The following is a 27,338-nucleotide window of genomic DNA, read 5'->3' as shown; positions in this document are numbered from 1 at the left end:
ATCGCCAGTCTAGATTTGAACCTGAAGATCGAGTGTTTAATTTACTGAAGATTGGAACCATAACTAGCGCACTCCAAGTGCCTCTCAGGTTTGGCGATTCTCAATCACACTATCGCACCATGCTATGTCACAAAGTCACAATATTATACAGAATACTAATTTAACTATCGGTGTTGTAACACGCGACAGTAAATTTTTACAAATACATAGTCAAGCATCAAATATAATATGATATTAGCAATATTAGTTAAGTAGGTTTTCGAAGAAAGATGTCAAATTTTGCATGTTGTACGTTGATAATTTGGAAGTGATCACATCCGCCATCCGATTTTGGTTTTAATTCAATTCAATTCAATAATTTTGCTTTATTTTTCCAATATCATTTTCAATTTTGTTTAAAGCTAACAAATTTTTTACTTAGAGTTTAGACTTTTTGACTATCTTTACAACTATAATATTCTATATTTTGTTTATTTAATATTTATTTGTTCATTTTTATTTACATTTAATAACCCAAGAAAAATTTTGGTCTTAATGGTATGTGTAAGATATTCATTAAAAGTTAATAAGCATGTTATATAGAAATGTACTTTATTATTTTTAATAAAAGAAAGTAAGGAACACAATATAATAACTTAAGCTTACAAATTATATCACGTGACTGTCATAGGTCAGAAAGGTCCGTTGGTATGTTTTTAAGAAATATCACGCAAAAAATCGATACTGAATATCGGATTTTATCATCGTTCCATTTTCGACGGCACCAAGTTCAAACCATATGGTCTTATCGCTAATTTGACGTACGCATATAATTTAGTGAAACTGCCACGAAAGTTCTAACTGTATGCGATATCAACGTTTAGAACTTCATATAATTATACATCAGTGAACGAGTTACCTTTTGGATACATTTAAAACAGGAGGTTGTTTTAATTTAAGAGTTATATAAAAACGATTTTATAAAATAAGGCTTTAAGTTATTTGTGAACCTACATATTTACATATGTACATACATTTGAGAATGGTATAAAAATGACGTCCAATTTTTAAAAATAATACAAAAAGGTAATAATAAAATATAGAAGATGATATTTAAGCTTGTGAAAGTGTTCAGGCTCTCTTATACGCGACTTAATTAAATACTGGCAGAAGATAAATGAGAGAAACTTAAATGTAAGTCCAGTTGGCACCTCTGTCTGTCACAGTTTTTCTTCATTGAATGTTGTGAAATATATGTATGTACATATGTATATATACATATATGTATGTAAATAATACATACAGCTAGTCAATATACATAGTATTCGTTTCGAGGTTCTAAATGGCTAAATGCATGTTTTGAGTAAAAAATGGTTCACTTAAGCTTTTGTTTTGAATTAAACACTATTTTAACATCAAAATAAAACAAAAAAATTGCAAAACCGAGAAACTAAGAAATCTTACATCAAAAAAGTATTCGTTTTTTGGATTTGGCACTAAATATAAAGGGTTTTTTGGTTATAGCATTTTGGTTGTAAGCCGTTGGTTTCCTTAATAATCAATTCCACTAAATTTCGTTACGTTTCTTCGGGAATATTAGACCATTCCTCAAGTAATTCCTTTTAGAGATTATTTTTCCACGAAATCGTATATTCTCGGAATTTGAGCTTAAGGTGGACTTTAAGATGTGGTTGACGACGGCTTTTCGGATGCCGTATGTTTTGGGTAATTTTTATACCCGTTACTCGTAGAGTAAAAGGGTATACTAGATTCGTTGAAAAGTATGTAACAGATAGAAGGAAGCTTTTGCGACCCTATAAAGTATATATATTCTTGATCAGGATCAATAGCGAAGTCGATTGAGCCATGTCCGTCTGTCCGTCCGTATGAACGCTGAGATCTCAGGAACTATAGGAGATTCAACGTTGAGATTAAGCATGAAGATTCTTGAGGTCCCGGGACAGCGCAAGTTTATTACAGCATCCTGCCACGCCCACTCTGACGCCCACAAACCGCGGAAAACTAAAATAGCTGAAATCTCAGGAACTATTGCAGTTAGAAAGTTGAAATTCAAAAAGTATAATCTTTAAATGGCAGCGCATCTTATAGTGGTACTACTATCCGGCCACACCCACCCATACGCCCACACGGCTCAAAAGACGGCTTTCGGATTTTCTAGAAAAGCTGATATATCGGTAACTATACAACATAAAAATTTCGGATAAAGCATGTAGGTTTCTATAATGCTCCCAATGCGAATTGTTTTTTTCCGATCAAGCCGCGCCCACAAAACCCGAAAAACCAATAATGCAAAAATCTCGAAAACTATAAGATCTACACAATTTTGCTTAGGAACACGTATTAAGGAGATGCCTCTGCAACTTGCCACGAAATTGCACCCAGCCACGCCCACAAACCACGGAAAACTGTGGCGTCTATAATATTACTATGAATGCCTTCGTTTGACCTCGTGTAACTTATTTCTGTTAATATCTATCGATTTACCAAAGATTTTTCAAGTCGGAACATTATTTCGCTGTTTATAAAGAAATTAAGTTATAAGGCCTCACATGGGCAGTGACGTCACTATAAGCATACTCAACATACTTCCTCTGACAATAGGTGGCGCCTTGTGAATTTCCACTAGCAAAATAATATTTTAAAATTTTGTAAAACAGTAACGGGTATCTTATAGTCGCGGCACTCGACTATAGCGTTTCCTCTTGTTTTTTTTAATGAATTTACATTATAGACCCAATTTAGCAGCACTTGAATATACAGTGGCTCCAAGCTTATTTTGTGCAAGAATAAATCGAAGTTTAAATTTGATACTGCTAAACCAGCAGAGATATCAACAAAATTTAAACGCAGTAATGTAAAGAACGTCGCATATTATTAAAATAATAACAAAAGTTTTTACTAATTTAAAAAACAAACGAATTTTTCATACAAAAACTAAAAAATAGGGTCATTCTGACGCACAAGCTTATTTCTTGCAAGCACTTTAATGGTAAATAACTCTAAACTACGACTTTTAAATCAATTTTTTTTCTTAATACTAGTAAAAATATATTAACAAAAGCATATTTATAAGTTTTCGAGGATGGGGGCACCCAAAAATTACGGACTAACGAGGATTTTCAAACTATGGCGCCACGGAACAACTATTGAAGATTTTTCAAATCGGATAACTATTTCGCTACTTATGAAGAAATTTAGGTTATAAGGCCTCACATGGGCAGTGACATCACTATCAGTTTCTCGACATGCTTTCTCCGACAATAGGTGGCGCTTGGGTAATTTCCACTAGGAAAATCAATATTTTAAAATTGTGTAAAACAGTAACGGGTATCTTACAGTCGCGGCACTCGACTATAGCGTTTCCTCTTGTTATATATTCAGTTATTTACAGGGTTTTCATTCTTTCGTCACTAAATATTACTTGTCCCAGTACTCAGTCAGCACATAATTTATTCGAACACCCATGAGTTGCATTTCGAGCATACATATATTTTAAACATAAAATTAACAAGTTTTAGCTTAAATACTAGATAATTTTCTTAACAACGCAAAATAGTCATTTTTTTAGGCACAAAAATTATTCGTACACTTCATAAAAAGTTGAAAAAAACAATTCCTAAGATTTAAGGATTTTAATCTTTAGTGGGACCTTCGTTGGCCTTAATGGAAGCTTGTAAAAGTTGACACGTGCCTTTTATAAAGTTGCTCGTCTCATCAGCATCAATTAAATCCCATTCATACATTCTTGCCAACGTGCGTAAAAGTTGGAATCAAGTTTTTTCCTTCATGGCTTCATTTGCCTTTTGACATAATTTAAAAGAACCGCCGTGGCCAAAATTTTTAATTGTTGATTTGTCAATAAATATAACGTTTTCCCAAAATAACTCCGGCTTATTTACATGCACTTTTGCGATCTCCAAACCCATTTTTTGTTATAATCAGAAATCAAAGTTTTTACGAACAACTCTACCATGTATACCAACATTGTGCAGGTTTGGGTACAACATTTTTCTGAAGGCTTCTCTTTGGTTTTAAGAATTGTTGTAGATATTATTCTGGGATTCTGTAATGCCATATTTACAACTTTATGCTCCTCCCGTGGTGTCAATATGTGGTTCCTTCCAGAATTTCAATTTTTTACTGAAAATTCTCCAGTGCTTCTATTAATAATATTTCTACCAATTTCGGGTTAATTGCTGTTCGCTAAATATAATTTTATTATAGTTTTTCGAAAACTTTGGGATACTTCTTGAACCCAACCCATTTCGTCCAATTACAGCAAAAAAAAACATCGAAACTAACTAAACAACTTTACGGTTGAAACGGTTACGGTTATTGCACCTCTATCGTGTAAACTATGTCCTATAAGGACATAATGTTTTTTGTGGAAACATTAGGTGCAGATGGAGATGACTATGTTAATTCTTGAAGCCGATAAGTGGTTTTTCCTATTTCCTTCCAGGATTTTTCTCTCTTCTCTGATGGTCAATGATTTTGGACGGCCAGAACTAGGAAGATTTTCAAAGGAATTTCTTGATTAAAATAAATCTATATAGTTGAAGAACTTCTTACATGTCCGTCTGACTGTTCGTCCGTCCGTATAGACGCTGACATCTCAGGAACTGTAAGAGATACAAAGTTGAGATTAAACATGAACATTCTTGGGGTCCCTGCGCAGCATGGTTAAAGTTCACCATTTATAAATCATTTATATCATATTAGTAGACAAAATAGGTATCTTTTGAGATGTATACCGATATTACCAATTTTTAAATTGAAAACCATCTTCGCAACGAAACTTTAATGACCAACTGTAAGGCAATGCGGTACGATTCGGAAAAAGGAAACCATTGATTTCATACAAACGGACCTAGACTGAAATTGTAGACTTTGTTATTGAAATATTTACTCTAAAATGGGTATAGAAAGCCAAATAATAATACTCAAACGGGAAAATAGCCTAGGGCAAACGGTTTGGAATGTCAAAATGTTGTTATAATATTAAACATATGTATATGTAACATACATATGTCATATTATTTTATCTACATAAGTCACATCTAAAAACATTTAAATTTGTACACATTTTCTTCTATGTGTCCATTAAGATTTTTTAATATTTTTTTAGTTAATATAAATATAAATAATAAATTGTTTAATGTTAAACTAATTGTTGAAGCATTTTTTAATATTAAAGTGTTTCAGTACCGAGAAAATGCATTGTCTGACATTTTTAAGTGAATGCCAAGTATGGTAATAGTTTATTATTATTATTATTAATATTAAACATATGTATATGTAACATACATATGTCATATTGTTTTATCTACATAAGTCATATCTAAAAACATTTAAATTTGTACACATTTTTTTCCATGTGTCCATTCAGATTTTTAAATATTTTTTTAGTTAATATTAATAATAATAATCAATTGTTTAATGTTAAACTAATTGTCGAGGCATTTTTTAAAATTAAAGTGTTTCAGTACCGAGAAAATGCATTGTCTGACATTTTTAAGTGAATGCCAAATTTAGCTGCTTATTTCGAGCAGAGTTACTTATCGATTTTTAAGTTTTAAGAGAAAGATTTTCCCAAAGATCCCTAGGTTTTAAGGAAATCCAAAAAATTTAAATTCAGTTATATATTATATATATTTCTATGAAATTCTGCTTTGAATACATATTTACCGAGGAGGTATTGAGAACTATATGGATAAAAAACCAATATAGTTTATCGGAAAACTTTTTTTCTAAATGTTACATACTTTTAAACGAATACTTTTTACCTTTATTTTTTGCGAAAATCGAAAAAAAGAACCGAAAACAGTAAAACTAAGAAATCTTACAGCAAAAAAGTATTCGTTTTTTGTATTTGGCACTTAATATAAAGAGTTTTTTGGTTATAGCATTTTCGTTGTAAGCCGTTGGTTTCCTTAATAATTTCCTAGCTCCTCTGGATCAATTCCACTAAATTTCGTTATGTTTCTTCGGGAATATTAGACCATTCCTCAAGTAATTCCTTTTAGAGATTATTTTTCCACGAAATCGTATATTCTCGGAATTTGAGCTTAAGGTGGACTTTAAGATGTGGTTGACGACAGGGCTTTTCGGATGCCGAATGTTTTGGGTAATTTTTTTTTTTAATGAAGTTACATTTTAGACCCAATTTAGCAGCACTTGAGTATACAGTGGCTCCAAGCTTATTTTGTGCAAGAATAAATCGAAATTTAAATTTGATACTGCTAAACCAGCAGAGATGTCAACAAAATTTAAACGCAGTAATGTAAAGAACGTCGCATATTATTAAAATAATAACAAAAGTTTTTACTAATTTAAAAAACAAAAGAAATTTTTCATACAAAAACTAAAACATAGGGCCATTCTGACGCACAAGCTTATTTCTTGCAAGCACTTTAATGGTAAATAACTCTAAACTACGACTTTTAAATCCATTTTTTTTCTTAATACTAGTAAAAATATATTAACAAAAGCATATTTATAAGTTTTCGAGGATGGGTGCACCCAAAAATTACGGATTAACGAGGATTTTCAAACTATGGCGCCACGGAACAACTGTTGAAGATTTTTCAAATCGGATAACTATTTCGCTACTTATGAAGAAATTTAGGTTATAAGGCCTCACATGGGCAGTGACGTCACTATAAGCATACTGAACATACTTCCTCTGACAATAGGTGGCGCCTTGTGAATTTCCACTAGCAAAATGAATATTTTAAAATTGTGTAAAACAGTAACGGGTATCTTACAGTCGCGGCACTCGACTATAGCGTTTCCTCTTGTTATATATTCAGTTATTTACAGGGTTTTCATTCTTTCGTCACTAAATATTACTTGTCCCAGTACTCAAACTTTTAGTCTTAGTAGGTACAGTCGGCACATAATTTATTCGAACACCTATGAGTTGCATTTCGAGCATACATATATTTTAAACATAAAATTAACAAGTTTTAGCTTAAATACTAGATAATTTTCTTAACAACGCAAAAAAGTCATTTTTTTAGGCCCAAAAATTATTCGTACACTTCATAAAATGTTGAAAATAACAATTCCTAAGATTTAAGGATTTTAATCTTTAGTGGGACCTTCGTTGGCCTTAATGGAAGCTTGTGAAAGTTGACACGTGCCTTTTATAAAGTTGCTCGTCTCGTCAGCATCAATTAAATCCCATTCATACATTCTTGCCAACGTGCGTAAAAGTTGGAATCAAGTTTTTTCCTTCATGGCTTCATTTGCCTTTTGACATAATTTAAAAGAACCGCCGTGGCCAAAATTTTTAATTGTTGATTTGTCAATAAATATAACGTTTTCACAAAATAACTCCGGCTTATTTACATGCACTTTTGCGATCTCCAAACCCATTTTTTGTTATAATCAGAAATCAATGGGTTTTTACGAACAACTCTACCATGTATACCAACATTGTGCAGTTTTGGGTACATTTTTCTGAAGGCTTCTCTTTGGTTTTAAGAATTGTTGTAGATATTATTCTGGGATTCTGTAATGCCATATTTACAACTTTATGCTCCTCCCGTGGTGTCAATATGTGGTTCCTTCCAGAATTTCAATGTTTTACTGAAAATTCTCCAGTGCTTACGTACTTTTTTTTTTATCACACTTTGCTTTGTGGAAGGTGACTTGACAATATTTCTACCAATTTCGGGTTAATTGCTGTTCGCTAAATATAATTTTATTATAGTTTTTCGAAAACTTTGGGATACTTCTTGAACCCAACCCATTTCGTCCAATTACACCAAAAAAAAAAGCATCGAAACTAACTAAACAACTTTGTACACCGAAGCTTGCTCCGAAGTCCAGTTCAAAAATAGAAGTCAAGAATGAGAAGTGTACGAATAATTTTTGTGCGTAAAATATGACTTTTTATTCGTTATTAAGGAAATTATCTAGTATTTAAGTTAAAACTTGTTAATTTTATGTTTAAAATGTATGCTCGAAATGTATATCTTTCTTTTGATATATTACATTTTAATTTCCGTTACGTATTTCTCGAGATATTAGGGAATAAACTCCCAACTCATGGGTGAACGAATAAATTATGTGGCGACTGTATTAGAAAAGGAAAGACACCTTGATATGTTACGGTTGAAACGGTTACGGTTATTGCAACTCTATCGTGCAAACTATGTCTTATAAGGACATAATGTTTTTTGTGGAAACATTAGGTGCAGATCGAGATGACTGTGTTAATTCTTGAAGCCGATAAGTGGTTTTTCCTATTTCCTTCCATGATTTTTCTCTCTTCTCTGATGGTCAATGATTTTGGACGGCCAGAACTAGGAAGATTTTCAAAGGAATTCCTTGATTAAAATAAATCTATATAGTTGAAGAACTTCTTACATGTCCGTCTGACTGTTCGTCCGTCCGTATAGACGCTGACATCTCAGGAACTGTAAGAGATACAAAGTTGAGATTAAACATGAACATTCTTGGGGTCCCTGCGCAGCATGGTTAAAGTTCACCATTTATAAATCATTTATTACATATTAGTAGACAAAATAGGTATCTTTTGAGATGTATACCGATATTACCAATTTTTAAATTGAAAACCATCTTCGCAACGAAACTTTAATGACCAACTGTAAGGCAATGCGGTACGATTCGGAAAAAGGAAACCATTGATTTCATACAAACGGACCTAGACTGAAATTGTAGAATTTGTTATTGAAATATTTACTCTAAAATGGGTATAGAAAGCCAAATAATAATACTCAAACGGGAAAATAGCCTAGGGCAAACGGTTTGGAATGTCAAAATGTTGTTATAATATTAAACATATGTATATGTAACATACATATGTCATATTGTTTTATCTACATAAGTCACATCTAAAAACATTTAAATTTGTACACATTTTCTGCCATGTGTCCATTAAGATTTTTTAATATTTTTTTAGTTAATATAAATATTAATAATCAATTGTTTAATGTTAAACTAATTGTTGAAGCAGTTTTTAAAATTAAAGTGTTTCAGTACCGAGAAAATGCATTGTCTGACATTTTTAAGTGAATGCCAAGTATGGTAATAGTTTATTATTATTATTATTAATATTAAACATATGTATATGTAACATACATATGTCATATTGTTTTATCTACATAAGTCACATCTAAAAACATTTAAATTTGTACACATTTTTTTCCATGTGTCCATTCAGATTTTTAAATATTTTTTTAGTTAATATTAATAATAATAATCAATTGTTTAATGTTAAACTAATTGTCGAGGCATTTTTTAAAATTAAAGTGTTTCAGTACCGAGAAAATGCATTGTCTGACATTTTTAAGTGAATGCCAAATTTAGCTGCTTATTTCGAGCAGAGTTACTTATCGATATTTAAGTTTTAAGAGAAAGATTTTCCCAAAGATCCCTAAGTTTTAAGGAAATCCAAAAAATTTAAATTCAGTTATATATTATATATATTTCTATGAAATTCTGCTTTGAATACATATTTACCGAGGAGGTATTGAGAACTATATGGATAAAAAACCAATATAGTTTATCGGAAAACTTTTTTTCTAAATGTTACATACTTTTAAACGAATACTTTTTACCTTTATTTTTTGCGAAAATCGAAAAATCGAAAAAAAGAACCGAAAACAGTAAAACTAAGAAATCTTACATCAAAAAAGTATTCGTTTTTTGTATTTGGCAGTAAATATAAAGAGTTTTTTGGTTATAGCATTTTGGTTGTAAGCCGTTGGTTTCCTTAATAATTTCCTATTAGACCATTCCTCAAGTAATTCCTTTTAGAGATAAATAATCCACGAAATCGTATATTCTCGGAATTTGAGCTTAAGGTGGACTTTAAGATGTGGTTGACGACAGGGCTTTTCGGATGCCGTATGTTTTGGGTAATTTTTTTTTTTAATGAAGTCACATTATAGACCCAATTTAGCAGCACTTGAGTATACAGTGGCTCCAAGCTTATTTTGTGCAAGAATAAATCAAAGTTTAAATTTGATACTGCTAAACCAGCAGAGATATCAACAAAAGTTAAACGCAGTAATGTAAAGAATGTCGCATATTATTAAAATAATAACAAAAGTTTTAACTAATTTAAAAAACAAAAGAAATTTTTTATACAAAAACTAAAAAATAGGGCCATTCTGACGCACAAGCTTATTTCTTGCAAGCACTTTAATGAAAGTTGAGATTAAGCGTGAAGATTCTTGAGGTCCCGGGACAGCGCAAGCATCCTGGCACGCCCACTCTAAAGCCCACAAATAGCGAAAAACTAAAATCGCTAAAATTTTGGGAACTATTTGAGCTAGAAAGTTGAAATTCAGTATGTATAAACTTTGGATGCCAGCGCATCTTTTAGTGGTACTATTATCTGGCCACAACCACCCATACGCCCACCAAGCTCAAAAGTCGGTTTTTACATTTTCAAGAAAACCTGATATCTCGGTAACTATAAGTGATAGAAAGTTCGGATTAAACATGTAGATTTTTATGATGCCCCAAATGCGAATTGTTTTTTTCCATCTAGCCACGCCCACCCTAACGCCCACAAAACCCTAAAAACCCAAAAAGGCAAAAATCTCGGGAACTAAAAGAGCTAGAAAGTTAGGCTTAAGAATACGTATTTTAGGGATGCCACTGCAACTTCCCACGAGTATTTATCCGGCCACGCCCACTCTAACGCCTACAAACCGCTGAGCACTGTGGCGTCCATAATGATACTATGAATGCCTTCGTTTAACGTTGTATAAATTATTTCTGTTTATATCTATCGATTCACCAAGGATTTTTCAAATCGGATAATTATTTCGCTACTTATGAAGAAATTTAGGTTATAAGGCCTCACATGGGCAGTGACATCACTATCAGTTACTCGACATGCTTTCTCCGACAATAGGTGGCGCTTGGGTAATTTCCACTAGGAAAATGAATATTTTAAAATTGTGTAAAACAGTAACGGGTATCTTACAGTCGCGGCACTCGACTATAGCGTTTCCTCTTGTTATATATTCAGTTATTTACAGGGTTTTCATTCTTTCGTCACTAAATATTACTTGTCCCAGTACTCAAACTTTTAGTCTTAGTAGGTACAGTCGGCACATAATTTATTCGAACACCTATGAGTTGCATTTCGAGCATACATATATTTTAAACATAAAATTAACAAGTTTTAGCTTAAATACTAGATAATTTTCTTAACAACGCAAAAAAGTCATTTTTTTAGGCACAAAAATTATTCGTACACTTCATAAAAAGTTGAAAAAAACAATTCCTAAGATTTAAGGATTTTAATCTTTAGTGGGACCTTCGTTGGCCTTAATGGAAGCTTGTAAAAGTTGACACGTGCCTTTTATAAAGTTGCTCGTCTCGTCAGCATCAATTAAATCCCATTCATACATTCTTGCCAACGTGCGTAAAAGTTGGAATCAAGTTTTTTCCTTCATGGCTTCATTTGCCTTTTGACATAATTTAAAAGAACCGCCGTGGCCAAAATTTTTAATTGTTGATTTGTCAATAAATATAACGTTTTCCCAAAATAACTCCGGCTTATTTACATGCACTTTTGCGATCTCCAAACCCATTTTTTGTTATAATCAGAAATCAATGGGTTTTTACGAACAACTCTACCATGTATACCAACATTGTGCAGTTTTGGGTACAAAATTTTTCTGAAGGCTTCTCTTTGGTTTTAAGAATTGTTGTAGATATTATTCTGGGATTCTGTAATGCCATATTTACAACTTTATGCTCCTCCCGTGGTGTCAATATGTGGTTCCTTCCAGAATTTCAATGTTTTACTGAAAATTCTCCAGTGCTTACCTACTTTTTTTTTTATCACACTTTGCTTTGTGGAAGGTGACTTGACAATATTTCTACCAATTTCGGGTTAATTGCTGTTCGCTAAATATAATTTTATTATAGTTTTTCGAAAACTTTGGGATACTTCTTGAACCCAACCCATTTCGTCCAATTACACCAAAAAAAAGCATCGAAACTAACTAAACAACTTTGAGAATAGTACACCGAAGCTTGCTCCGAAGTACAGTTCAAAAATAGAAGTCAAGAATGAGAAGTGTACGAATAATTTTTGTGCGTAAAATATGACTTTTTATTCGTTATTAGAGAAATTATCTAGTATTTAAGTTAAAACTTGTTAATTTTATGTTTAAAATGTATGCTCGAAATGTATATCTTTCTTTTGATATATTACATTTTAATTTCCGTTACGTATTTCTCGAGATATTAGGGAATAAACTTCCAACTCATGGGTGAACGAATAAATTATGTGGCGACTGTATTAGAAAAGGAAAGACACCTTGATATGTTACGGTTGAAACGGTTACGGTTATTGCAACTCTATCGTGCAAACTATGTCTTATAAGGACATAATGTTTTTTGTGGAAACATTAGGTGCAGATCGAGATGACTGTGTTAATTCTTGAAGCCGATAAGTGGTTTTTCCTATTTCCTTCCAGGATTTTTCTCTCTTCTCTGATGGTCAATGATTTTGGACGGCCAGAACTAGGAAGATTTTCAAAGGAATTCCTTGATTAAAATAAATCTATATAGTTGAAGAACTTCTTACATGTCCGTCTGACTGTTCGTCCGTCCGTATAGACGCTGACATCTTAGGAACTGTAAGAGATACAAAGTTGAGATTAAACATGAACATTCTTGGGGTCCCTGCGCAGCATGGTTAAAGTTCACCATTTATAAATCATTTATTACATATTAGTAGACAAAATAGGTATCTTTTGAGATGTATACCGATATTACCAATTTTTAAATTGAAAACCATCTTCGCAACGAAACTTTAATGACCAACTGTAAGGCAATGCGGTACGATTCGGAAAAAGGAAACCATTGATTTCATACAAACGGACCTAGACTGAAATTGTAGACTTTGTTATTGAAATATTTACTCTAAAATGGGTATAGAAAGCCAAAAAATAATACTCAAACGGGAAAATAGCCTAGGGTTTGGAATGTCAAAATGTTGTTATAATATTAAACATATGTATATGTAACATACATATGTCATATTGTTTTATCTACATAAGTCACATCTAAAAACATTTAAATTTGTACCCATTTTCTTCCATGTGTCCATTAAGATTTTTTAATATTTTTTTAGTTAATAATAATAATAATAATCAATTGTTTAATGTTAAACTAATTGTCGAAACATTTTTTAAAATTGAAGTGTTTCAGTATCGAGAAAATGCATTGTCCGACATTTTTAAGTGAATGCCAAATTTAGCTGCTTATTTCGAGCAGAGTTACTTATCGATTTTTAAGTTTTAAGAGAAAGATTTTCCCAAAGATCCCTAAGTTTTAAGGAAATCCAAAAAATTTAAATTCAGTTATATATTATATATATTTTTATGAAATTTTTCTTTGAATACATATTTACCGAGGAGGTAGGTATTGAGAACTATATCGATCAAAAACCAATATAGTTTATCGGAAAACTTTTTTTCTAAATGTTACATACTTTTAAACGAATACTTGTTACCTTTATTTCTTGCGAGAATCGGGCATAACAAAAACAGACAAATGTGTTCCAGGTAATACTAACAAAGAAGGATTTAGGATATGTGTATAAGCAATACATTTTTAAATATTGTAACATTTTTAAAATTTTTATATTTGTTGATATTAGATTATATTAGGTTATGTATATCCATATAAAACGCATATAAGGAATGTGTGTCGGTGCGGTCGAATAAACAAGAATAGAAACTATCGGTGTATCTATAAACTAACCTATATAACCTATAACAAAACAAATTGTATAAAATATGCATTCTAATTGGTATCCTTTTTTACTTTGATGCTCTCCACAGATGGAATAACAGGATACAAAGACGAGACGTAAAATTTGCAATAGAACAAGGAGCATGTATCCAAAAACTTTTAAAGCTAAAGTGATAGTAAAGCTATTTTAACGACAACCACCAAAATTTTGAGTTTTTATCTTTCTCAGAATAAGACTGCCTTAAATACAGTTTCTTCTTAAAAGAAGTATCAGAATGCTCAGACCACCTCAAACTCAAGGTTTCAATAAATAATAAGTGGTTAGCTCATTTTAATCCTAATTTGACTTACACTGATAATAAACGAACACTGCGACATACATATTCGATTATGCCGAAAGATCCCATCGTTACATATTTAACAGTTTCTTTCAGAAATTGTGTTGTGTTCATATTGTGTTGCTTTGCGTTGAATTTCTTCAAACTTTCCCTGCTCTCAAACTTCCCCATTTATTGCGTGTTGTCATCTCTTTTGACCTTAGAACAATTTGTCGAAATTCCGAACGTTTACCACTAACTCTTTACTCGCAAAGTTAAAAGGTACAATGCATTAGTTGAAAAATATCTAACATGTGGAAAGAAGCGTTTCCGACCCTATAAATTATAAACATTCTTGATCTGGATCAATAGCAGTCGATTTAGCCATGGGTGTCCATATGAACGCTGAGAACTCTGGAATTAGAAAAAAGAAGAAGAATATAAGATATCCGTTACAGTTTTATAAAATTTTAAAATATTCATTTTGCTAGTGGAAATTCACAAACCGCCACCTTTTTTCAGAAAAACCATGTTTATAGCCTATATTTCTCAATAAATATCGAAATAATGTTAAAAAACTTTTGTAAATCAATAGATATTTAAGTAGGAAATTATACAAGGTCAAACGAAGATACACATTTTAATATAATGGACGCCACAGTTTCCCACGGTTTGTGGATGTTACAGTGGACGGGGTCGGATAATAAATCATGTATCTAAAATACGTATGCCTAAGAGTAACTTTCTAGCTCCTGCAGTTCCCGAGATTTTCGCATTTTCGATTTTCCGCGTTTTACAAACGTGGCTACATGGGGAAAAAATAATTCATATTGGGGGTATCATAAAGAACTACATGCTTAATCTCAAATTTCTATCACTTATTGGACCTTCTAGAAAAAGCGAGAACTGCCTTTCAGGCTTGGTGGGTGAAGACTAAATAGATAAGCCATAATCATACTTTAATAATTAATAATTATTTAATATTTCTCCAACCATTTCACAGATGAGGAAGGTTTTTCGTAATTTGTGGCGTTAGAGTTGGCGTGGAAAGATGGTGGTGGTGTCACTTCAAGAATCTGCTTGCTCACTTTCAACATATGGTATTTAGCATGCAGTTTTCAATGTTCTCTTCTAACACCCACGAAACGCAAAACACTAAAAACGCTAAAATTTCGGAAATTATATGAGCAAAAATATTAGGATTAAACATACGTATTTTAGAAATGCCCCCTCATGCACAAATCTCGTGAAATTGGTGACCCTAATATTTCCAATTTAGTTTTGGTTTGAACTTCTATAACATGTTTTTTTAAACTTATCGGTTTATAAGTCCTCACAAGGGCATTGATTAATTATTACTATATTGATTTTGAAATTGAATAACGCAATAACGTTAGCGTATAGCGTTTCTTCTTGTTTTTAAATAAACTTGCGACTCCAGAATCTGTATATTTAATCCAAACTTTCGTTCAAAATTACCGAGATACCAGGAATATACACGGACATACGGTCATGGCTAAATCGGCTCATCTCTTGATCCTAATCAAGAATTTTGATTTTTTTATATGCATATATACGTTATAGGTTCGGAAACTCTTCTTAATAGTTAACAAAAACAAAAGCCTTTTATTTTACAAGTATCTAATAACACGGTTACAGCCTGGCTTTTATGATTTAAACTACAAGTATATTTGCCACGCTGTTCAAAAACTGATTAGTTGCAGGAAAGTGATTCCCGCCTTTTACTGCTTCTGCAATTGTTCTCTAGAACGCCATCGCAAACAGAAACATTCTGTTATTGCTTACTAGAATGTTTGGCCACCCGCTTACCGTTGAGACAGCCCAGCCTTGACACCGTTATCAAGAAGACTTCTATAATTGAGTTCAAGACATGCTCTTAAAAATCTATCTATATATTTATATCAAAATGAATGTAACCATGTATGTATAATCGTAAACGATAGACCGATTTTAATGACATTTTTTGTAAGTGCCTAAAGGGGCTCCGAGTGTGTTTAGAATCATAAACGAGGAAAATTCGTAAAAATTGGAAAATTGATATGCAAGCCAAAGTTGGCAGCTCTCATCAGGTGTTCTATTAGGTGATGGCAACACTGCATTTTTATAGTAGGCAGCTCTACCTCTTAACAACTGAGAGATTATGTACTCGTATGTGGCAACTCTAGAAATTAAGCTGGCTAAAACAGTTAAATTTGAAATTTTGTTGTTTTTTTTTTAAAGGTTTATTTTTATGTAATTTACGTAAGAATTTAAGTAAATTATGAAATTTATGTCTTCTATTTACACCAAACGTGTATACCAGGCATTGATTTTAGTTGATGACATATCCTTGGCAATCGCTAACAAGACACTGGTGCAATTGGAAATGCCTGTTCCAAACCGACCAACAAATGACCTGCTCTATTGTAAATTGCAACGAAAAAGAAACTTTGATTCTCAGGCATAGAATTGACAGAATTGTGCGTGGAAATTATTATATAGGTCGAATCCACAGTGTCTCACAAGAAAGCATTGGACGCGCTTGATCATACACTGCGAGATATAAAAGGAAACTGTGAAACACCTGCTGATCAATTTAATGCACGTCTCAAATCGTCCATTTTATGGCGTCTGTTACACAAATTGACTTTGAAAACCAACATGCGTTTAAAACTACAACTTGATGCATCAGCTGAAATATTTGCAAAACAATTAATGGATATTGGAAATGAGCGAAAGCAAATTGATGAATCTTCGCAATCTATCACCTTGCCAATAAACTTCTGTATGATCACAGAAAGCTTATACGAATTGGTGCTAAAAGTTTTTCCAAACAAAAAGAATTACAAAAATCATCAGTGGTTCAGTACACGTGTTATATTGGAGGGCAAAAACATTGATGTCACCATTAGAGAATGGCAAGGGTACACCCAGACAATGAGTGCACTCGAATCATGTGTGCCTTTTCGGCAGTCAGAGTGTGATCGGCACCCTAAAATAAGGGTGTGTGTCTTGCACAAGCTCATTTCGAATGTGGACTTGCGAGTACTTTTTTGCACAGACACCCGACACACTCATAGCAAATGAAGGGAGTGTCTAAGACACCCATGTTTTTGGGATGAGTGAGTCGGGTGTCTTCGGTGTCTTGAAGACACCCGAAACACTCGAATAAGTTGAAGACACCCGAAACACACTCGGGTGCCGAAAAAAAATTCCCTTGACGTTCTCTGGTCACCACCATCAACATCATTATTCTGAATGAAATACCTGGCGAAATGACAACATATAAATCCATCGATACGGTGATGAATCAGGACGAAGTTGTCAACTATCCAACTGAATTCTCGATTTGCTAGGCTTGCCGCACGATATATTGAATATATGCGTACCCATCATTCTCCTTCGGAATATAAATCCGCCTATACTTAGCAATGGAATCAGGCTCCTCATTAAGAAACTGATGAACAATTTTATCGAAATACGATTTTAACTGGAAAATTCAAACGTGAAGACGTACTGTTGACGCGTATCCCAATGATTCCAAGCACAAGGACAATCATTGCAAGTGTGCGGACTAAATTTGGAGAATCCTTGCTTCTCACATGGACAGTTCTTAGTGGCCTGCTCACGCGTCGGAAAATATTCAGATCTATTCGTTAACGCACCTGATGGAAAAACAAGAAACATTGTACAATAAGAAAAACAACGATTCAATAAATGGTAAATAGAAACCTAAACGAAAATTATTTTATTTTTTTTTTGCCTGCGCATGGTTCATAAGCATTAGAAGACTGTCAAGCTTGAGAAGCTTAAGGCAACATCCTGATACAGACAGTTGGGGACATGATATGATATGAAGGAGAAACACTGCTATGCTGTTTTTTTTAATTGTTTTATGAAATTAAATTTCATGCGAATTTCTGATTAAAGTTTTATTATTTTAATAAGATTATGTAAATTGACTAATTGATTGTATTCGGTGAACAGTGTGTCAACAGATAAAAGTAAGCGTCTCCGATCCTATAAAATATTTTTATTCTCGATCTTTTTTTTTGTAGTATTATTTATATATATTTATAATAAAGATTTTGAAATAATGCCTTCAGCTAGGGTGACAACGAAGAGAAATTTAGGTGAATAATAACTTATAGATCTTATATATTATTGATCTTATATATATTGATTGATTGGGACCCATGTGAGTTTAATTTAAGGGAAATGGTTAGTAAAATGCTTTCTAATGGTAGACAAGATGCCGAACTTTTTTGTTGTACTTACATCAGCTTTACTTCGTTTTTATACGGTTTTTAATTGGTAAGATGGGCAGGTGACATTTTTTTTTACATATATTTGAGTATTGTCATCGTAACGGACTTTTTGTTGCCGAAGAGAAGTGATTCCCTGCAGTATAATTGAAAGCCAGAAATCTGCTCATTATCCGTCTGCGATTTCCTGTTGAGTGACGGAGACAGCGAAGACGATTGCACATAGCCTGGAGAATGCATCTGCGACTCTGATGGCAGATCCTTTGACGAGAAAGATTTCGGCTGCTTAAGTGCGGCTTGAATCGCGACATCAGATGGATCTTATATCACGGCCAGCTCAGAAGTTGGGCAATTTCGCAACTGTGTCCATTAAACCTGGCCCTGGACGTTTTCCTTGACGTTTCTCAGGAGTTCTTAATGTAGTACCTGGATGTCTGAGGAACACGGGGTAGGTATTCGGTTGTAGGTGATGATGCTGATGTATCGTCCGAGATCGCTGATTGTACAGGGCTCGCATTATTTATAATGGCTTCTGCTCGATGGCGTGAAAGTTAGATTACGTACTCATTGATGATGTAGCCGAAAAACTGCATCCTGTCAGGCCCAGTTGACACTTGCTGAGATTGATGCAAAGTCCATGTCTGTGCAGGATCTCCAAGGCGTTTCGAAGATGTTTCTACTGTTTCTTAATTGTATTTACCGTCTATGAGGCATTAACGAAATCGACGTCACGAAAAATACTGTCGACGAATCTTTGGGCATGTGAAGGAAATCCATTTGGAAAAATGGGGTGTAAGCGGCAGTTTTTGAGATGCCACACTCAGTCATTAAGAAATGATAGTTAGCTTTTACCAGATCGAGATCGAGTGTAGAAAATATTTTTTTTTGTAACTGCTCAGAGAGATAGTGGATGTTATAAATTGGGTAGTGATGAGGTACTATTACCACCACCATATGTAATGGTTATTTAATTAAGAAGATTATCTCTGTCTTCGCGTTGATGAGTTTAGACAGGCAGCGTTGGCCACATACAGTATGAGATCGCATTATTTAACGATTTCCTAAGCTCGTCAGAGCCGACTTAAAAATTCAATCGGTAATGTGAAGTCGAATTTTTGATAGTGTTCGATGGACTAGATGTTCGCCATTGAATGCTTGGCTGCCACCTTCCAGTCCTGAAGACGACAACTGCATTAGTTAAACTGAGGTGCAGAGGACCGCAGCTACTGTGGTAAATGCACCTACTGTTGCAGGTGCTGAGACTGGGAACTAGAATCGTTCGTTGCTAAGACAATGCGATTGAGCTCACTTAAGATTGTGTCAACCTTTTTGGCGAATTCGTAGAGATAATGTAACACTCTTGAGTTAGTCACCTCGGCGAGAAACTGTCCGGATTCGTTTTTGACTGGTTTTTTTTTCACTCTGGCTCAAGCTCGATCTTGAAGAGTGGCTGCGTTTTTTTGTCCTATGTTAAAGATATTTTTGACGGGAAAATTCTTTTGCTTAGAGCCACTGCTATGTCATCGGTCAGAACATCTGGTTCAATGACTTTTGGTACAGCCTTCTGTACATTTAAGCTGGTATGAGTAATAATTTCATTTTTGTCTATCAAGATATTTCGAAACAGCCAAAAAGTACTCTTCCGATTTTTTTAGAACGTGTATCTCCGAAATGTCCCCCTTTGTAAGCGGAACAACGTAAAAGTTGTCTTTACCGACCAACTCTGCAATCTTATTGACAAGTGTATTTTAGATTTTCTCTTTCAAATAAATTGGTGGTGTCTTTGGTTTATTTTGGGTAACCTGCTCATCTCCTAGAAGGGCATATCTGTTGCTGCCGTTTTGATAATTTGAAGCCCCGTTTACGACGATTTTTTTTTCGTTAGTTTCTGGCCTTTACGTGTTGCGGGCTCAATTTACTTTTTTCTTTCGCTTGCGTACATGTTTGCGAGAGCTCGGGAGAGTTAGAATGCGCTCTTTTCGGTCACACTGCGAGTCCAATCGATGAGGTGTTGTTGTTTTCAGTAGTTGATTTTATTGTATAGTAGGCATTATATAAGTAAATAAAGATATGGGGTGGTATATTATATTATAATCGGTTATACCTCGCTGCAGTCAGTGGTGTCGCAGATGCTAGAGAGATGTCGTCCCTGGCGGTTGCCGAAGGGTTGCTTCTCCTTGTAGGCAGTGAGCGATGTTTGGGTCCCTGGCGGTTGCCGAGGGAAATTCCTTCTACGACGGGAATTACGATGGGAGCACTTGCTCCGTTATCACGGCCTTTGGGGCACGGTGACCAATTCAATAAAATGAATTTACTATTTAACGGCTATGCCGGAGATTTGATTTAAAGTGCTCTTTATTGTTTGAGACTCTGACAAAAAATGAAACTTAAAGCTAACAAAATGTATTTCATAGCGGCCACGCAAATGTGCAGTGCTCGCCGCTATGTATGGGCATCCGGCCAGACGCTGTGTCAGCAGTTAAATAATCGGTCATTGCCGCTGCTCGGTTAACTTCAGTTAACTACTCCCCCTACAAGAATGAGGCCGCCCTCGGCCGACCCTATTTGGGCTATCATCTCCTTTAGTTGGGCCGCGGTTCTTAGGGCCTGAGTGACTCGCCGATAGGTCAAGCCGATGCAAATTAAAGCGCAGCTCCCGCTATGAACAACAACTGATATAACTGATGGTGGTTGATCTTCTTCCCGAACTCCTTAATATGTTCCAGGTTACGTTCACTCAACTGCTGAAGGTAAGGAAGACTAAGAACGTTCCGTTCCCTAGTGACGTTCAGGGAAGGTGAGCTGGCCACTCCTGGAGCCCTCTTCTGGGCTGTGTCATGATTGACCAATCGGGTTTCATTGACAATGGCACTCTTTTCAAAGGTGACGAGATATGTGCCCCTTATATGGACACAGGTGCCATTATCCACACACACGCGAGCCGAGCGATCATTTACAATTACTATCTCCTCATCAACGTAAGTGATGGAGTGTAAATCGCTTTGTTGGATCTCGTAATGCGCCTCCAGCGTGAAGCTCTTGGGCGCATGATCTTCTGCGAGCCAGCCGGCAAAATGTAGCTCCTGATGTCGGAGAGCACTTTTCCACGGTGTGGATCTCACCGTCGCATTCGGCAATGACGTTGCCTTCCAGCATGAGTATGGTGTCGTGATGTGACACCGGGAAAACGGTGATCTTGCTGCAGGCCGACTTTATTTTCGGAAACTTAATGATAAAATGTAAGATGTTATCGGACTGTAAAATTTTAACGGACGATACGGACAAAACATCTCTAATCGCGGTCTCGGTGGGCTCTTCCATCCACACACCTTCTAGGTCTGCATGATCCAGGATGCTGGGGCTAACAACATTAACCTTGGCAAGTGCCACTGCTAGCATCAAACCCTGCAGCTCCATTGCTATCATCCTATTCCGGGTTAAAAGCATCTCGAATAGGTGCTCAGTATTAATTTGGGATTTTTTTGCTGACCTCAGAAGTTGGTTAACAGTAGCGGAAATTTTATTGATTTGAATTTGTACTTTATTGTTAATATTAACCTGCCTATTGTTTGCATTTATTACTTGGAATTCTTTAAATTTAATTTTTGTCAAAGTCCTCTGCGTCCGGCGTTTCTGACACTACTTTTAACGCGGTCCCTAAGAAGTCTAAGCTTCTTGCTACCCTATGATGGATGCTCAACGAGTCGAGCAGGTCGCGTAGGTGGGCGACATTTAGGGGGATCTCGATTTCTGGAATTTGCCGTTTTTAGAAGGTCTTGAATTTCGCCATTGACGAAATCTGCCGTTCCAATCGGGTACGGATAGGGTCTGGCATAAATGGGCTCCTCATCAACTGTCCTGATGGTGGCTACCACTGATGTGTTGTAAGGTAACGCCTCATCTGGGTTCTCGAAGGCGTTTTTCCTGTCGCTTAGCATTTTTGAAAATGCTCTTCTCACTAAAGGAGGTGCGCTGGAGCAGTCCACCTCAGTGAAATTTACGTTGTGGCATGATTGGAATTCTAGCTGTTCCATCTCGGAGCCCCATTTGAGGTGGCCGGAAGCTGGGTCAAGTGATGCTCCTGCTTGTTTTAATAGATCAAGGCCGATGATGGCATCAAAGGAGGACAAGTCTGGTATGATGAAGAACGTAGCCTTCAAGTTGAACAGGGATATGAAGCATTTTTTTGTTATCGTGGTAACGCCATGGATGGAATGTACTGAAAATGGCGAATCTACTGGGCGGACGCCTTTCAACCCTTCGTATGGATTGATGAAATTTTTTGACGCGCCCGTGTCTATTAAAAGTTTCATTTCTACACCTGCTACTCTTCGTCTGATGACGGGTAGCAGGGACTTTCCCCTAAAAAATTTATGACGTCCGAATCGTAATCTTTAACAGCATCGTCGTCAATTTCTTGAGCCGCGCTTAAAGCTGCGGCAGTATATTAGATCCCGCGACGTGATTAAGCCTCTGCCTTTTGTGTGGGGCAGATCGATCGGACTCAGCCGGCTTCCTGTTTTGGTATGCCGGGGCTTGGGATGGCTTGAGCATCTTGGACAGCGATGGGTCGATGTCCATGGGTTCAGGGGTGCCTCCACTGTGTGGTGCAGAGTGTACCTGCGCCTGGTGTTGCTTGGCGTAGTACGGATATTTGCCAGCGTTTGTTTGTGTATTTGCCTGTCCTCCTGGCTTTTGGAAAATGAAGCCGCGAAGGAGTACCTTTCGTGGTTAGATTCCACTTCTTGTGCCAGAGCGAGAGCTGAAGGCATATTTTTCGGCTTTGCCGAAAAAAGGACATCCGTGAGGCTGCGCTTAAGCCCCGAGATAAATACTTGGAGTGCGTCATCCCGGAATGTGTCACACAAGACCTTTGCCGCCGAGACTTCGTACGACATAGTGGCCTTGTTGGTAAGCAAGGTGAGCTTCTTCTCGACCTCGTCATACTATGGTAGGAGGGTCATATTTCCCTACCTAAGAGTACCCATTTCCTCGATAACGTGAACTTCAGTTAACTTATATACTTCCTTCCGACCCTATAAAGTATATATTCTTGATCAGTATCAATAGCGAAGTCGATAAAGCCATGTCCGTCTGCCACTCTGTCCGTATGAACGCTGAGATCTCAAGAATTATAAAATACAAGGTTCAGATCTGCCAATGCTTCAGGCATTTTACTTTTAGCTAGACTCTTCTTGTTACAGCGAAGGCAATTATGTCTTGGCGTTTTCTTAGATCTGCTGGCCAGTAGGTAGGCCTTCCAAGTGAAACAATATCTATCTTATCTGGGGAAGGGATAGTTTTGAATAGTTGGCGAACCTTATGGCTCAGTCTTAATGTTTTGCATTGTAGTCACAGGCTGCTATAAAGCTCTTACCTAAGGAACTGCCTAAATTCCTCCTCTGCTATATTGAACCGCGTATACGCGTTATACGGCGTAAATTAAACTAAAGACACCTGAAGGTAGTTGTAGCATATGTTTCCAGAACAATTTGGCTGATTCGCTGCTTTATTAGGATACCGCTCCGTGCGATGGTCCTCATTGTTAGCTATCAAAGGACATTGGCAAGGAGACTCCAGTAATCGTCGTGGAAGATGTTTGGTTGGGTGCCAAGCTGGGCGTAGCTGTTTGAGGTTGATTGAAGGCCAGGAAGGTTCTTCTGTGTGTTTGATGGGATTGGCAGGGAATAATCCAATATGAGCTGCTCCCTTATGACCAAACGCTCAATTCGGACCTGTTCTGCCAACAACTGGACCGCTTAAAGACAGCACTCTTGCAGAAGAGGCCATCTTTGATCAACAGAGGCCGAATTATCTTCCACCAGGACAACGCCAGGCCACACACATCTTTAGTGACGCGCTAGAAGCTCCGGGAGCTCGGATAGGAGGTTCTTTTGCATCCACCGTATAGTTCAGATCTCGCACCAAGTGACCACCACCTCCTGTTTCTGTCCATGGAGAACGCGCTCGGTAGTCTGAAGTTGGCCACAAGAGAGTCCTGTAAAAATTGGCTCTCCGAGTTTTTTGCCAATAGGGAAGCGAGCCTCTATGAGAGGGGCATTATGAAGTTGGGAACGCGTCGTCGATCAAAACGGCGCATATTTGACTTGAATCGCATTATTGTAACCAATTTTATGAACAATTGAAAATTCAATAAACATACCGCAAGACTTTTTTGACAACCTAATATATTCTTGATCAGGAGCCATGTCCGTGTGTCCGTCCGTCCGTCCGTATAAACGCTGAGATCTCAGGAACTATAGCAGATACAAAGTTGAGATTAAGCATGAAGATTCTTGAGGTCCCGGGGCAACGCAAGTTTATTTCTGCATCCTGCCATGCCCACTCTAACGCCCACAAATCGCGAATAACTAAAATCGCTAAAATCTCGAAAACTATTAGAGCTAGAAAGTTGAAATTTAGTATGTATAAACTTTGGATGCCAGCGCTGAACATTATTTTGCTACTTATGAAGAAATTTAGGTTCTAAGGCCTCACATGGGCAGTGACGTCACTATCAGTTACTTGACATGCTTTCTCCGACAATAGGTGGCGCTAATATTTTAAAATTGTGTAAAACAGTAACGGGTATCTTATAGTCGCGGCACTCGACTATAGCGTTTCCTCTTGTTTTTTTCTATCTAGCCACGCCCACTCTTACGCCCACAAAATCCAAAAGCCCAAAAATGCGAAAATCTTGGGAATTATAAAAGCTAGAAAGTTGTGCTTAAGAATGCGTATTTAAGAGATGCTACTGCAACACGACGTTAGTTTTCATTAGAGCACTCCCACAAACTGCGGAAAACTGGATTGTCTTCGCTATTTATAAAGAAACGTGACGTCACCATCAATTACTCAACTTGCTTTCTCTGACAATAGGTGGCGTTTTGTGAATTTCCACCACCAAAATTAATATTTTTAATGAATATTTTAAAATTGTGTAAAACAGTAACGGGTATTTATAGTCGCGGCACTCGACTATAGGGTTTCCTCTTGTTTTGTATTTATTTTGGTTGATACTAATACTAATTAGTTGTACCCGTATCGTTAGAGTATCATGCTGGTTTTCGAGGATCTGAGCTGCGGGCACGCTTTATATTCCGTCTTTAGCTCGTTGGCTCTAAGGGTGGTGGTCTTGGTCACCCTCACCACCCACGCTTCGTTACTGTTTTATACAATTTTAAAAATATTAATTTTGCCACTGGAAATGGACAAAGCACCACCATTTGTCAGACAAAATATGTTGAATAACTGATGTTAACATTACTGCCCAAGTGAGGCCTTATAGCCTACGATTCTTAATAAATATTCCGATTTAAAAAATTGTTGGTAAATCGATGGATATAAACTAGAAATGTTATACAAAGTCAAACGAAAACATACATTTTAGTTTTCCGCGGTTAGAGAGGACGTGGCTGCATAAAAATAGCACTTCTAGTGGTATATATATATCATTCAGCATACCACATTGTTATTTGAATGTCCGGCATCGATTACTTTATTTGTATGGACGCTAGTATCTGTGTTAGGATATTTTGATTTTGCTTCATATTTTGCATGGTGTCTTTCAAAAACGACATGAATTCCATCATGCTCTTTTGCAGTGTGGCCACCATGGCTTTGATGTTGCTTTGGTAGCTTCCCGTGGCTTAATTACTTTGTTGGGCTGTATGTCGTTTATGGAACACACATTGAAGATCTGGCTGCCTTGTCGAATAATACTTAAGGTGTTGCTTTAGATTGACCGAACCCATTTCGCTGCATTCGACTCTTTAGCAGCTTGTACACGAGGCAGCCTCTATAGTTGGCGGTGTAGTTTCCACCGCATTTCTGCATGTGTTGGTACTTTGTCTTTCCGAGCATTTTCTCGGGAATGTTCCTCTTTGTAAACGGAACGAAAAATTTGTTTTTTCCGACTAACTCTGCAATTTTTGATACACCTATCATCGGAAATTCTCTCTAAAATAAAAAGGTTGGGGCTTTGGTTTGGTATGCGCCAAAATGCTATATCTGTTGCTGTCGCTTTGATTCTTAGAACCCAACAATTCATTTTGGGAGGATTTATTTTTAGCTGGTTTCCGCCCTAACCCTGTTCAGGGCTTAATTTTCTTTTTACTGATGAAGCGATACAAGTCAGTCTCTATAATCGGGCTCGCATTCTGATTTTTAGGCAAGTTACCAATCTAAGCTGGAGAACGCGAGAAGGATACTTGTTCCAAGTCAGCAGCTCGTTGGTTAGAGTTACGGGGGCTCAGGTTTTTTGGGTTTGCTTGCAAGCTATATTTATCCTTGATCAGGGAGTGTTCTCTAAGAGAGAGTGTTACAATAATTTATTTTTGCTTTTAATTATTCACAATGTTTGTTTGCTTTTTTTTAAGTTAAAGTCTTTTGACTGGATATGGTTTTGAGGCTATTGTGCACAGCTAATAATAATTTTGTACGAATAGACAGAACGATTAAAGACACGTCCATAGGCAGGCGGCGAAGTCAATCGTCTGAATGTTTAAATGTATCCCAATATCTTAATAAATATATTCTTATTCTAACTTTATAACAGCACTCTTCCAGGTATAAACAAATTATTAAAACATCTCCTGAAAAGTCTTTTTAGAAACCAACAGACTTCGCTGGCCACATGGACAAAACTCTCTCCAGTTATTGTTTAATCTGCACCACCGCTTAGACCAGCATAATTTACTGTTCTTCCCTCGTCCAACGTAAAACTGCTAGATAGTTAAAATGTTTAACTGTTAATCAATTCAGCATTACATTAATAAATTTAGATTATTATTACTTGAAATACATATTGCCTTTTTTGAGAAATAGGGTATTAAACGAAAAAGTATTATGCATGTGAGCTTTTCCGGTGTGAAATAAATGCGATATGTAAAACGTTTAATAACATTTGTTTAAAAACGATTCTTTGCTAGCTTATTTATTTTATTTTTTCAACATTATAATGAGTATATGATAGTAACATTACTGGTAAAGCGTACGC

The 27,338-nt window shown here is 35.8% G+C and overlaps 1 long non-coding RNA gene across 2 annotated transcripts; it reads left to right on the top strand.

The window, feature by feature from the left end:
- Nucleotides 1-657: 657 nt before the first annotated feature.
- On the top strand, nt 658-17,070 carry LOC108113822. Of its 2 annotated transcripts, XR_001772722.2 has the most exons (3): nt 747-923; nt 13,848-14,078; nt 16,399-17,070. It is a non-coding gene; the product is annotated as an uncharacterized LOC108113822 (long non-coding RNA). The 2 variants fall into 2 exon arrangements; XR_001772721.2 differs by lacking the exon at nt 16,399-17,070 and having other exon boundaries at nt 658-923; nt 13,848-14,137.
- Nucleotides 17,071-27,338: the final 10,268 nt, after the last annotated feature.

This window comes from Drosophila eugracilis, unplaced genomic scaffold, assembly GCF_018153835.1.
Source record: "Drosophila eugracilis isolate 14026-0451.02 unplaced genomic scaffold, ASM1815383v1 contig_2164, whole genome shotgun sequence".
Taxonomy (NCBI): Eukaryota; Metazoa; Arthropoda; class Insecta; order Diptera; family Drosophilidae; genus Drosophila; species Drosophila eugracilis.
This window is presented reverse-complemented; position numbering and strand designations above follow the sequence as displayed.